The following is a 13,136-nucleotide window of genomic DNA, read 5'->3' on the forward strand; positions in this document are numbered from 1 at the left end:
CTTGCTCATTTCTGTGCTTGAACAGCAGCTTTATAAGGAGATATCTCTGAGAAAGACGTGTGGTGAAACTAGGAACGCACACACAACGGTCTTCTGAAAATAACTCCTTATACAGGCACACACACGCACATACATAGAGGAAGAGACAAGATATTGACGCACACACATCTCATAAGGAGGAGACTGAATACAAGTGTATATAACATCACACTCCTAGACAAAGACAGAGCTTTTCCGTACTTTGTGCTGTTCGCATGCATTGTACTGAACTGCTCTCCGCACTTTGCAAACTGCGCAAATAAAACTTTGTTGATTTTTATATCGTCGCATCTGTCTTCCTCCTTCACTGCATCAACGGACTCGGAAAGAGGCACAGGATTACCTCAACAATTTTGGGGGCTCGTCCGGGATGTGGTGAGGAGAGGACGGAGTTCATTCGGATAAAAGATTCCTTCACGGTGACAGAGACGGGACACGAGCCGGCACGTTAACACAGAGGTAAGCAGAACCTGTTTTATCAAACTCTGCACATTGAATATTTTAAAACAACGTGTCCTGTCCTGAAACTGGTGATTGAATCAGCAAAAGACGATAAGAGTTAATGTTGATAACTGCGTGAAATTATAAGAGAAAAGTGAATATAAAAGAGGATAAAACAGACTGTCTTTGGTCGTGGCGGACCCCACCGGTTGCCTGACGAGGAACCGGAAGCCTGAGAGGCTGCTGGGTTAGAGTCCCGGGGAGGTGAAGACACCCCGAATTCTACTGGGTTTGAGTCCCTGGGGTTAGAGTCCCCTAAAGTAGTATACTCTACGGAGTTGGGTTAGAGTCCCTTGAGGTTATACTCCTCATAAATTCTTGAAGTCTGTTTGGGGTTAGAGTCCCCTAAAGTAGTATACTCTACGGAGTTGGGTTAGAGTCCCTTGAGGTTATACTCCTCATAAATTCTTGAAGTCTGTTTGGGGCTAGAGTCCCCTATACTAGAGTACAGGAACAGGGTTCCTGAGGTATTTTTCTATAAGTGCATTTTGAAAAAGTTTGTGAAGATTTTAACGTGCTTTGTGTGTTTTGTATTTGTTTGAGAGAAATAAGGAGAAGCGGGCTGTGGGAAAAATAAAATTCTGAGGTGTCTAAAGGTGAATGGGTACATAAAACGGTGTCTTGACAAACTCGACAATCAGACAGAGGAAACCTAACGGTGATAACGTAATCTGTCTGAGCCATCGAAACCTAGCGGTGCTAACATAAGTGGCTTGGTTTGTCAAAAGGGTCAGTTGCTCGGGTGTTATGCCATACAAACTGACTGGCCGTTAATAAATCATCACCTTACAAGGCTTGTTGCTCGGACGTACGTCATACAAACCGGCTGGCCTCAGAATTTAGAAAAAGAGAAGTAAAATGGAGGGAGAGTTTGACAGGGAAATAGATGATGGGGGATGGGGCCCAGGTACGGGTGCCTGGAGGCCCCTCGAGCTGCAGTTAGAGAATACGTTAAAAGCAGCAGGGGCAGTGTTACCTAAAAAGGGTAGGGACAGGAAATTAGCCGACATGAAGGGACAAGTGGAACAATTGGTGAGATATAAGGGCAAGAAAATGTCAGACCCCGGTCCGTTAGGGGCCTGGTTGTGGGAAAAGGAGAAAGAATGTAAGGTGAGGAAAGAAGAGCTGGCAGAGCAGGGACAAAAGGCAGGTGTGCTGCAACGTTCAAAATTAAAAAAAGGAGGCGAAAGAGCAGGAGGAGCGACGACGGGGCTGGTCTGAGCTGGCGGTCTTCTGGCAAAGTGTGAGACATCTCCATGAGAACGCAGGAAAACCAGGAGGCAAACAAATGGTAACTGCACCTGACACTCCTACATGCCCACCTCCATATGCACCGCCTGCTGCACCGACACCAGGGTTATATCCCACACTATATGTGACTAGTGGTACACTTCAGGTTGGAGCCTCAGAAGAGACACTTGTAAGTGACAGTGTGACTGAAGCAGGTGCAGCCACTCCTACAGCATCAATCTCTGAGACGTCCGTAAGGACAGGGACGACGTCCAAATCCTCATATAACCCCTTCACAGGTGATAACCTTTCGGCGCCCCCAGACCCATTCTCGCAGAGACAGGCAAGAGAACAGGCTCCACAGCACACGGTAAAACGAAAAGTCACACCACAGCCACGGAGGCAGGTCATGAGGGGAAGTGAGATTTCAGATTGTGAGGAGGAAGCAGAAGCAGCAGGGACAGCTTCTTTTCAAGGAAAGGGACAGTGGGAAGGTGAAAGACAAGAAGTACCAGTAAGTTTTAGATTGGCAGGAACATGGAGGGAGGATGATGAAGATTCAGCCGTCAGGAAAGAGAGAGAGCTAGATGAGTTATGTCGGAGAGAGATAGAAGAGCTCTGTCAAAAAAGGGACGGACTGGTGAGAAGTGTAGAGAAAGGAATGAAGGTGGCAGAGGAACTGACAGATACTATAGGCAGAAGAGTTAGCCAGCGCCGACGTGGTGGGACAATCCTTCCGGTCACAATGTACCCACTAACAGCAGTACCAGGACAAGGTGACCAGTACCGACCATTTACTATAGGGGACATACAGGCCATAGTGGAGAAATTACCACCTGTAGCCGAGGGTGGAAATTTGTGGCTCAGCAAATTGGATTCTCTGACGGCAGGACAGAAATTGGCATTAGGGGACTTTAGAGCTATTGCAGGACGATGCATGACGGGTGGGGACATGAGAGAAATTGAGACTATCGCTCATACAGACAGGGTGACAGATGGCACCCCCTTCACGCATCATAGCACTGAAATAGGGAAAGCAATGAGAGAAAAATATCCACTACCTAACGCCACCGTAATGCCAAAGATGAGATGGGACCCCAAACAAAATCCCAGGGAGTATGTGGATCAGAGCAAGGATTTATGGTTGAAACACACAGGATGCCACCCAGGGAAAGCTGGAGCTCAGAGAGAGTGGTTTAGACAGGCTATACTGGAAGGAGTGCCGGAGAATGTCAAAACAGCCATGGTTAATAACCCGGACATGCTCGGTAGTGAATCCCATGTCTGGGAGAAACACTTAATACACCACCTCACCCGTGCTCAAGATAATACGCAGAAGGAACAGGATGACTTAAAAGAATTGCAGGTTCAGCTGTTAAAATTACAGTTAACGGAAGCTAGACAGAAATGTAATGATAAAAATAAAAAACAAAAAGGGGAAGCTGCGAAGGTCATGTTAGCTGCCGAGCCACCACAGGTTCCTGATTTATTTCCGGTCCCACCATGGGTACCGCAGCCCCCATCAGGCGGGAGAAGACATGGGGGAAGACCAATGCGGGGTGGAGGCTTTGGGGGAAGAGGTCGGGGACTAAGGGGCGGTACAGGAAGAGGACAGTCGGGGGAGACTCGTTGTTGTTATCTCTGCGGAGATCCTAATCACTGGATAAGAAACTGCCCACATAATCCAAGAGCACAGAAAGGTGTGGATAGTGGTCCTCCTGGGAGAGGCAGGGGTCGCGGCTCCGGACCTCCTGTTACTGCACCTATGTATCCTCAGCAGCCTTGGGGAGCAGCTGCTGCTGGTCAGTTCCCATTGTGGGACAATGGGGAGAACTCTGACCAGTCCGGTCAATATTGACACACCCCACAGAGACTCTCAGACAGCATCACTACGGCAGAACCGATGCTGTCAGTTCAGATTGAGAAAAAAGATCTGCCTTTCTTGGTTGACACTGGAGCCACATGTTCCACATTGAAAGTTGTACCAGCTGGTTCCCTGTCATCGCATACCATCACGCTTATGGGCTTCTCTGGGGAGAAAAAGACACTGCCGTTCACTAAGCCGCTACTCACCCAGGTGGGAAAACAGACTGTGACACATCCATTTGTACATTCACCTTCTGTACCGATGAACTTGCTGGGAAGAGATCTCCTGATAAAACTGGGGGCCACGATACTCTGCAGCGCCGATGGCCTGGTTGTTGTCATGCCTGATGGATCTCATTTGCCGTGCTCTGGACCGATGGAGAACATCACTGGTCAATATCTTGTGCAGCCAGTGAATGAACAATACGCGGACATATACTGGGGTCTATTACAGCCGGAAACATCTGAGCGGCGTGGTATCCTCTCGGCTTACCTCCAGTGGAAACCCTGGATTTCCCAACTCGAACCCTATGTCTCACCTCCAGATTCCCCCCATGTTACTCTATTTTATGATGGGTTACAGACAGATTGGTATCAGGAAAATTTAGTGGTTTACCTGCATTGACTTGGCTAATGCATTCTTTTGTCTTCCCTTGGCGGAAGACTGCAGGCACATTTTCTCGTTTTCGTATCAGCACAAGCAGCTACAGTACACCAGGCTGCCGCAAGGGTTCGCTTTGTCCCCAGGGATTTTTAACCAGGTTTTAAAAGATATCCTGAGTGATTGCCCACTACCAGAGCAGGTGACTCTCGTTCAGTATGTAGATGATTTGTTGTTGGCAGCGCCCACTGCGGCTCTGTGTTTGGAAGCAACTAAAAATGTCCTTTTACATCTTGCAAGAACAGGGTTCAAGGTCAGCAAAGCCAAACTTCAGGTTGCACGGCGGCAGGTAGCGTTTTTGGGCAGGCAAATTTCCCAAAAAGGAGCAGGGCTCTCCCCTCAGCACAGGTCTACTATTCTCCATCACTCTAAGCCAGTGAAGGTAAAGGACATGTTGTCTTTCTTAGGGTTGACGGGCTATAGTAGGACTTACATAGCCAATTACACCGGCTTAACTAGACCTCTGCGGGCCCTAGTGAAAGAACAAGGCATGCGCAACCTGTCAGCGACCCTGAATTGGACTCAGGAGGCGGAGGAAGCCTTTATTGCACTAAAACAGGCCCTCTCCACAGCAGCAGACCTAGCTATACCCGATTATAGCTTACCATTCTACTTGGATATCTCTGGAACAGAACTTTGCACTAATGGCGTCCTGTTCCAGAGAAAAGGGGGTGAGAGAGTAGTACTAATGTATATCAGTGTGATGCTAGACAATATGGAAAAGCGCCATCCTATGTGTACACAACAGGCAGCAGGGATAGCAAAGCTCATTCAAAAAACTGCACACATTGTCATGGGACATCAACTGCACATTCTGACCACACATAGCGTTGTGGCCTATGTGAACTCACAGACTTTTACGCTGACTGCTCTGAGACAAAGACGACTGAGCAAAATTCTCGAGGCACCAAACCTGACTTTCACTCATGAAGGCATAAACATGGCAGATCAGCTAGGAACAGGTGAGCCGCATGAGTGTACGGACAGAGTGCAGAAAGAGGAGAAAGTACGACTGGACCTACAAACAGAACCGATACCAGGGGCCAGAGAACTGTACACAGACGGCTGTTGCTTCAGGGATGAACGAGAAGGACTGAAAGCAGCATATGCAGTTGTAGAGGACGTCCAAGGGGAACTGATCACACGACAAGCAGAGAGACTGGAAGGACAGCAGTCAGCACAAAGAGCAGAAGTACTGGCAGTAATAGCAGCACTGAGGCTAGGGGAAGGGCAGGAAGTAAACATTTACACAGATTCAGCCTATGCAGCAGGAGCAGTACATGTGGAACTGAAACAGTGGTTGAGGGCTGGATTTCTAACCGCAACAAATAAACCCATCAGACATGAGGCAGAAATGAAAGAGCTAGCGGAGGCCCTACTACTCCCGAGCAAAGTAGCTGTTATCAAATGTAAGGGCCATGAGAAAAATGACTCACCTACAAAAAAGGGAAACGACGCAGCAGATATGGCAGCTAAAACCGCGGCAGGATATGTGGCGAAGGCGATCCTCATGTGCGCTGAGACAGAGAAAGACACAGACATGACCGCACTGATAGCTGAGCAAGCTGCGGCCTCTCCACAAGAAAAGACATTATGGAAAGCGAGAGGGGCGACAGAAGTACACGGCCTCTGGAGGGGCCCAGATGGACGACCTATACTACCTCCAGGGATCAGACAGACAGCGTTGGCGGAGGCACATGGAGTGGGACATGTGGGGGTAGCTCAAATGATGAGAAATCTAGAGCACTGGTGGCATCCATACCTAAAGGACATGGCCAAACATTTTGTGGGGTCATGCGAGGAGTGTCTAAAGTACAATGTCAGACCAACAGTGAAACCACACCCTGGACGTTATCCATTGGAGGTAAAGCCAGGGAAAGAAATCATCATTGATTACACAGACATGATCACACCGGTGAAAGGGTATAGGTATATTCTGATGTGTGTGGACGCATATTCAGGATGGCCTGAAGCATGGCCTACCAAGAAAGAGGATGGTAAGTCGGTAATAAAATTTCTGATCAACCATTATATCCCCAGGCATGGATTTCCAGAAAGGATCAGGTCCGACAACGGCACTCACTTCAAAAACCAAGATTTGCAACAGGTTGAGGCCATGCTAGGGCTAAAACACAAGTTTGGTACTGTCTACCATCCACAATCACAGGGTAAGGTGGAGAGAATGAATCAGACAGTGAAGAGCAAATTGGCTAAAATCTGTGCACAGACCAAAATGAATTGGCTAGATGCGTTGCCCTTAGCCTTAATGTCCATCAGGAGCTCTGTTAATCAGTCCACAAGGTTTACACCACATGAGCTCCAGACAGGGAGAGCTTTTCCTGGACCTCAATCTAAGTTGCCAGGAACAGGACATATTGAACAACACCTAACCCACAAAATGTATTTCCATGAACTCCAAAGTCTCGTTGCAGAATTTTCAAAGCAGGTGGCGAGTAGCAGAGGAGAGGGCCAACCAGCGCCGGCTCCAGAGGCTGAGTGGGTATTGCTGAGGGTCATCAAACGAAAGTGGTCGGAGCCAAGGCGGACAGGGCCCTATCAGGTGACCGAGAGGACCTCCCACGCAGTCCGAGTCAAAGGGAAAGGTGATACGTGGTTCCATTGGAGCCAGTGTGCGGCAGCCGAGGAACCTCAACGCTCCCTAGCAGCGACTCACCAGGCGCTGAAAGATTTGCACACTGTACCGGCTGGTACAGAGGAAAAGACCACCAACCAACAAGGGGCAGAATAATCCCCTGGTGGCATTTTGCAGGCAGAAGTAGTACACTTCTGCCTCCTTGCAACGACATCATTGACGAGCAGGACGGGTGTCAGACCCGGGCTCCAACTCAACCCTCATCGGGAGAAAGTGAAATCTCCTCCGAAGAACGACTCCAGATGACGGCATCTCAGTTGAATTGTGTTATTTTTGGATTTGTTTTAATCATAATCGTGTTTGCTTGGGCTTTGCTTAAACTTGCTCTTACAGGTCATACCAAATTATAATCATGTTAAGGTTTGCTATTTGCTAAGGATTTGGGTAATGTTGACAAACTATAAGGTTTTAAGCTCCTCTAGGGGTAACCCCGCCTAGAGCACCCTGATAGATAAGGTCTGACTTACCAAGAAAGTTTTGCTTGCTATTTTTATCATACTTGAGACACAGTGAAACATATTAGAATGTTATTGTTTGGGAGTTGGAAAATTCTCACATGTTGTGCAGCCATCGCGTGCGTGGTTGTACCCCTGATCTTCTGGTTATGTGAACCCAGTCTCTAAAACAATGCATGAACACTCGGGGATTGACAATCCGCTGGATGAATGGCTGACCAAGGTGTTTGGGAAATGGAAGACTCTGATAATGTCACTTTTTGTATCTCTTGCTATATTCGTCGCTATTTTGGTGACTTGTGGTTGCTGCTGTATCCCATGTATCCGTTCACTTGCCATTAGACTTATAACTACCACTATAGAGGGGAAGGCTCCCTCCCCTTTGGTAATGCCACTGCTGAACCCTCCCGATCCTGATACAGATGAAGATGATATCATCAGAATGTCGGAGATTGTGTGATCATCCTGTTGTTATCAAAAGGGGGCGTGGGGTTTTTCAATTTATTTTTAGTCATGTATTGTTACTCAGCCATTTGTGTGATCTCTTAATAGAGATCAAAAGGGGGTATTGTGAGTGAGGATATCTGTATAAGGTGATATCATGTATAACCGGCTTGCTCATTTCTGTGCTTGAACAGCAGCTTTATAAGGAGATATCTCTGAGAAAGACGTGTGGTGAAACTAGGAACGCACACACAACGGTCTTCTGAAAATAACTCCTTATACAGGCACACACACGCACATACATAGAGGAAGAGACAAGATATTGACGCACACACATCTCATAAGGAGGAGACTGAATACAAGTGTATATAACATCACACTCCTAGACAAAGACAGAGCTTTTCCGTACTTTGTGCTGTTCGCATGCATTGTACTGAACTGCTCTCCGCACTTTGCAAACTGCGCAAATAAAACTTTGTTGATTTTTATATCGTCGCATCTGTCTTCCTCCTTCACTGCATCAACGGACTCGGAAAGAGGCACAGGATTACCTCAACAGTTGATATCTGGAAATATGTGCATATTGAGGCCCATCTCATACTGCGTTTCCCCCTCAGAAGGGCTGAGATATGGACTCCATGTCTCAGGGTGAAATCTCCGGAAGCTGTTTTTCCATGTCCCGCCTCCTTGCCCCCCTCCACCCTGTCAGACATAATAAAAGCCCATACTCTTCCTCCCCCCTCTTCAACCAATGACATGGCATTTGCACTGCTGAGGAGAATGTGAGCTAATGAAAGTGTAAAGCCTGTGTTCACTAGAGTATAAAATTCACATTTGGCCAAGACCGGCTGTGCAATCTGATATTATGAGCCTCACTGCAGAGTGAACAGGGGCTTGAACTCGCAAAAAGCGAGTAAAACACAAGAGAGGGAGTGCATTTTTGTAAAGAAATATTTCTATTGTTTGGTTGCTGTTCAGCTTCATCGTGATTAGTTATGAGGAAAACATCCCGCAAATGTGCGGAATTCACGTAAAATGACCAGAAATGCCGTCAGAGTGGCTCAGTCTTTGTCTAAAAGACAGAAGAACTGCAAGAGATGAGCAAGATACAAGGTACCGTACGCCGCCATCTTGTTTCTTGTGCACACATCGAAGCTGTTTGCCCCTCTTAAATGGAGGTCTGCTGTGGACAGAAATTAGGTCAAAGGCGGTATGGATATGACGTGAACAGCCTTGCAAAATAAATACATAAAAATCAAAGCTGTTCTGACAATGCCAACAGCAAAGGAGATGAAGATGTAAAAAAATCCCTTCCTTTGATTTGATCACAGTCACAGCTTCTCCTGCTTTACAGAAACAATGATCAAACCCAAAGCTCCTCCCTGGTTAATCCTTCAGCATCTCTGCAGCCATAGATCACAGCCACCTTTGTTTTCCCACCAGTTATGTGAAAGTCACTAAAGAGAAGCAAAGCAGCAACAACATCTATGTGTTAGATAAGTAATGATGGTGGAGTTTAGTCAGAAAAGAGGAGTCTTTAGTTGAAACAGTAGCTCCACTTCAGCCAGGTCAAAAGTTCAGTCACATTAAGAACAGTTGACCTACTTTCTCCACTGAAACTTGGGACTCCATCTTTCTTTAGTTTATCCTCTAGCGTCTGTCCATTCAGATAAGTCACTGATGTTTTCTTGTTTTCTCTCACTGTAATAATAGCACACTCGGCTTTCTTTCCATAGCATTAGCATTTTTTGTGCCATTCAATTCTCACTGTAAAGATAATAGTATAATATTTTATAGCTATTCTAATAGCATGTGACAGTAACTCTCACGTATTTTCTGACACTGTATTGCATATTTTAAATCAAGACTGGATTTTGTAGCACAAGCTTGTGTGTCGTTAATTATTGAATCTGACGAGTATGTTTTAATCAATACTGCACGAACTGTTTGAGCCTTTCTGGTTACCTATAAGAACGTATCCCACGCTCGTTAGAACTGCAGCACTGACAGTGAGAATGCTTTAGCCCCTTATAAAAAAAGACTTTTTAAATCATCGAAAGAATTTATTTCTTTATTTATGCTTTTAATTTTACAACATGTGCCGTCACACACAGTTCAGCCAAACTATATATTCGACCTTGAAGGATCATGTGATCACACAAAAGCTCATTCAAGGCCCTGACATAAAACATCTTTTATAGAAATTTTCTTCATTTCACAGGCCATCATTATGATTCATCATTGTTCTCCTTCATCAACCTAAACTGGCGCTTGGTGTGATTTGCTCTAAAAATGAGTGGCTGATATAAGATGGGGTCAAAAGTCAGATGTTTGTCAGCAGCAGAAAAGGATCTGTGCAGCAGACACCAGGACAGCATCCTGAAGTTGGCAATTATCATCAAGCCGTCCAGCGTGATTGCACGCTATCGTATTTCATCAGGGCTATTTTAAAACAGCCTCCAAATACAAAGTCCGCTGGCCTTCATTTTGGAGCGCATTCACATTCGGTTTTACTCGTAATACACAGTGGAATAAGAGCACAGCAAGAAGAAAAACAGCACTTTTTTCATCAACTTCATTCATTGGTATGTAGGGCAGCATGTGCTGGAGAGTGCGCCGGCCCTTCAGCTATAGGGCAACATTATCCGCAAGAACATTACAGCCTCTTCCTTATTTTTATATAACCAGGTAAAGCTGCATTTGTGCGTGCTGTCAGGACCTCAGGCAGACGGTCACTCTGGGCATTCAGCCTCGTTTGTTCAGCGCTCAGCTCGTATTAGCATAAGATGCAATCTACTATGAACAGAGAAAAAACAGGGTAAATAATACAATATGAGCTGAAATCTGAAACATAATGCTATGAAATAATATGGATTCAAATACAACAGAAGTGTAGTTCAATTCATCAGCAGCATTTAGCTGTTATGCTGCAAACAAGTGGAGCAAACTGAGATTAAACTGTCACCAAATGGAGACATTTTTAAATCCAGGTTGAAAACATTTCGTCATGCATGAAATCTGCACGGTAGCTTTTAACTTATCTACACTTGTTTTTAATCATTTTAATTCATTTGAATTATTTTATTTCTTTCTCTTTACATTATTTGATGTATTTTTACATAAAAATACATCAAATAACATAATGTAATAATATACATTGCTTCTTCTGCTCCCCGCTGCAATGCTTTTATTTTATTTTATTTCATTTTATGCACTTTGAATTGTTTTGTACACGAAATGTGCAACAAATAAACTTGACTTGACTAAAATGATTTTTTCCTTTCTTTAGTATTTGTTTTATAGCTTCATAAATACATATGAAATAACCAAACACTCCTACATAGTAAAAAAAATCCCATTTAGCATTTATTTATAATTATTATTATTATTTATCTGAAATTTAACTGCAGAATTTTGTGCAGATTACAAGATGTCGCCTTAAAAAAATTCAAACAATTGTCTTATCTTATCAGCACAAATGTTTAGAATATAAATAAATATTAAAGTGCTATTCATTTTTGCAGGCTGTCGGCCATTTTCTTTTCCATTTTCCATTCATTTTCCATTTTGCTTTTTTTGTCGGTATTCCATAACTTATACAAAACTAAAAGTGCTTTTGATATAATCACGCATGTAGAGAGCTAGCATTATTAAATATTAATTTAATAATGATCTTTCTAGGTTATTAAATTATTAGGACTCTTTCTTCTTTTTGTTTCCTGCTAAAATCAAGACATAATGAGAATGAAACACAATTTGTTGTGTTCATGCCAACTAAAATCTTTTGAATAATTGCAGAAAGATTTTACAGCGTCACAGAATCAGTTGGTTTTATGGTTTTGATTTTCATATAAATGTAATTATTTTACCTTTTTTGCAACTGACGATCAGTTTATATGAATATAAAAATAAATTTATTCGTCCTTCTGAGTGATGGTGTGGTTCAGTGTGGCGTTCCTACGGTGTGTGAGAGGGTGGCTGGTCACTGAGAGGTCACTCACTGTGAGAAGAAAAGATGGAAAAGAAGTTGTGTTCAACACGACTTCTTGGAGTGGAAAAAATACTCAAGTGTGGTCCGATGAAATTCACCCCTTGGTGTATGATATGCTTTTGCAACATTGCATCAGTGGGCTTTGGAAAGGTGCAAAGAGGAAAAAGAAAATGCACTTTCAGAGTGCTTTACGTGGAACATTTCTGTCCCCAGCCACCAGAGATGCTTTGCTATTATCCGTTCAAATGGCGTTCAAATTCTAAATGAAAAAATGAAAACTGCAAACTTTAAAATGTTGAGAAGGAAACGTATTCACCGTTTTGATGGCTGGCTGTGACAACCTTCCCGAAAGTAGAAAAAACGCTTGTATTGTTGTTGTGATTGACAAATAATTGTTGTGCTAATGTTTGATATTTCCAAAAATGTCCCTTTTTAACATTCAGAATTTAGAACATTGGTTTGGATTAATTCTAAATTTATGAACGCTTTTCATTAGCTTCAGCATACACAGTTAGCTACGACGTTTCTACTCTTTTCTTCTTTTCATTTTCTTTTATCGCTTGTAAAAATCTTTTCTAAGATTTGTTGTAAATTTCACCCAGAGAATCTCAGACAGACAGATAATATGAACAGAAACGTGTGTGTTGTTGGGTAGATTTCATTGTATAGATGAAATGTGAGTCCTTGAATGTCGCCTTGCATTAAACATTTCTCTTCATGATGAAAGTAACACGCGTTTAAACAAAAAAAAAACTAACACATATCTAGCTTTTCCTGTTCTCAAAGACTTCTCTGTGACTCTTGTTCACTGTTTGAGTTGGCTTGAATAGCTGTTCATCGGGAGCGGGAGGTCACTCTGGGAAAGAGGGAGACAGAACGAGGGAAGCTGTGTTCAACAGGAGCACAGGGGCGAGATCACAGTCAAATGCAGTGGAATGAATTTTTGCAACACTGCTGTAGTGGGCTTTGGAAAGGCTTGAAAGGGATGTGTGGAAAAAGGCAATGCACTTTCAGAGTGCCATGCTTGTAGCATTTCAGTTGCCAATTGCCAGAGAGCTGCTCTGCCCTTTTCCATCACAGCTTTAGGTCCACACTTCAATCGCAGGAGTGGAGCAGTATTTTCTCTGACACATTGCCCCCCGGTGCTTTTCCATGTCCTGGCCTTGTGTGGAGGAAAGTTCACATTTCATACCAATGACAGCCTCTGGCTCTTAACCTTGCACGAAGGAGACCAAAGATTCAACAGGTGAACACCTTTTCACTCACCTGTGGTATGCATTTCCAAGTTCTCAGAGT

This window comes from Leuresthes tenuis, unplaced genomic scaffold, assembly GCF_036924035.1.
Source record: "Leuresthes tenuis unplaced genomic scaffold, fLeuTen1.0.hap1 SCAF_12, whole genome shotgun sequence".
Lineage (NCBI taxonomy): Eukaryota > Metazoa > Chordata > Actinopteri > Atheriniformes > Atherinopsidae > Leuresthes > Leuresthes tenuis.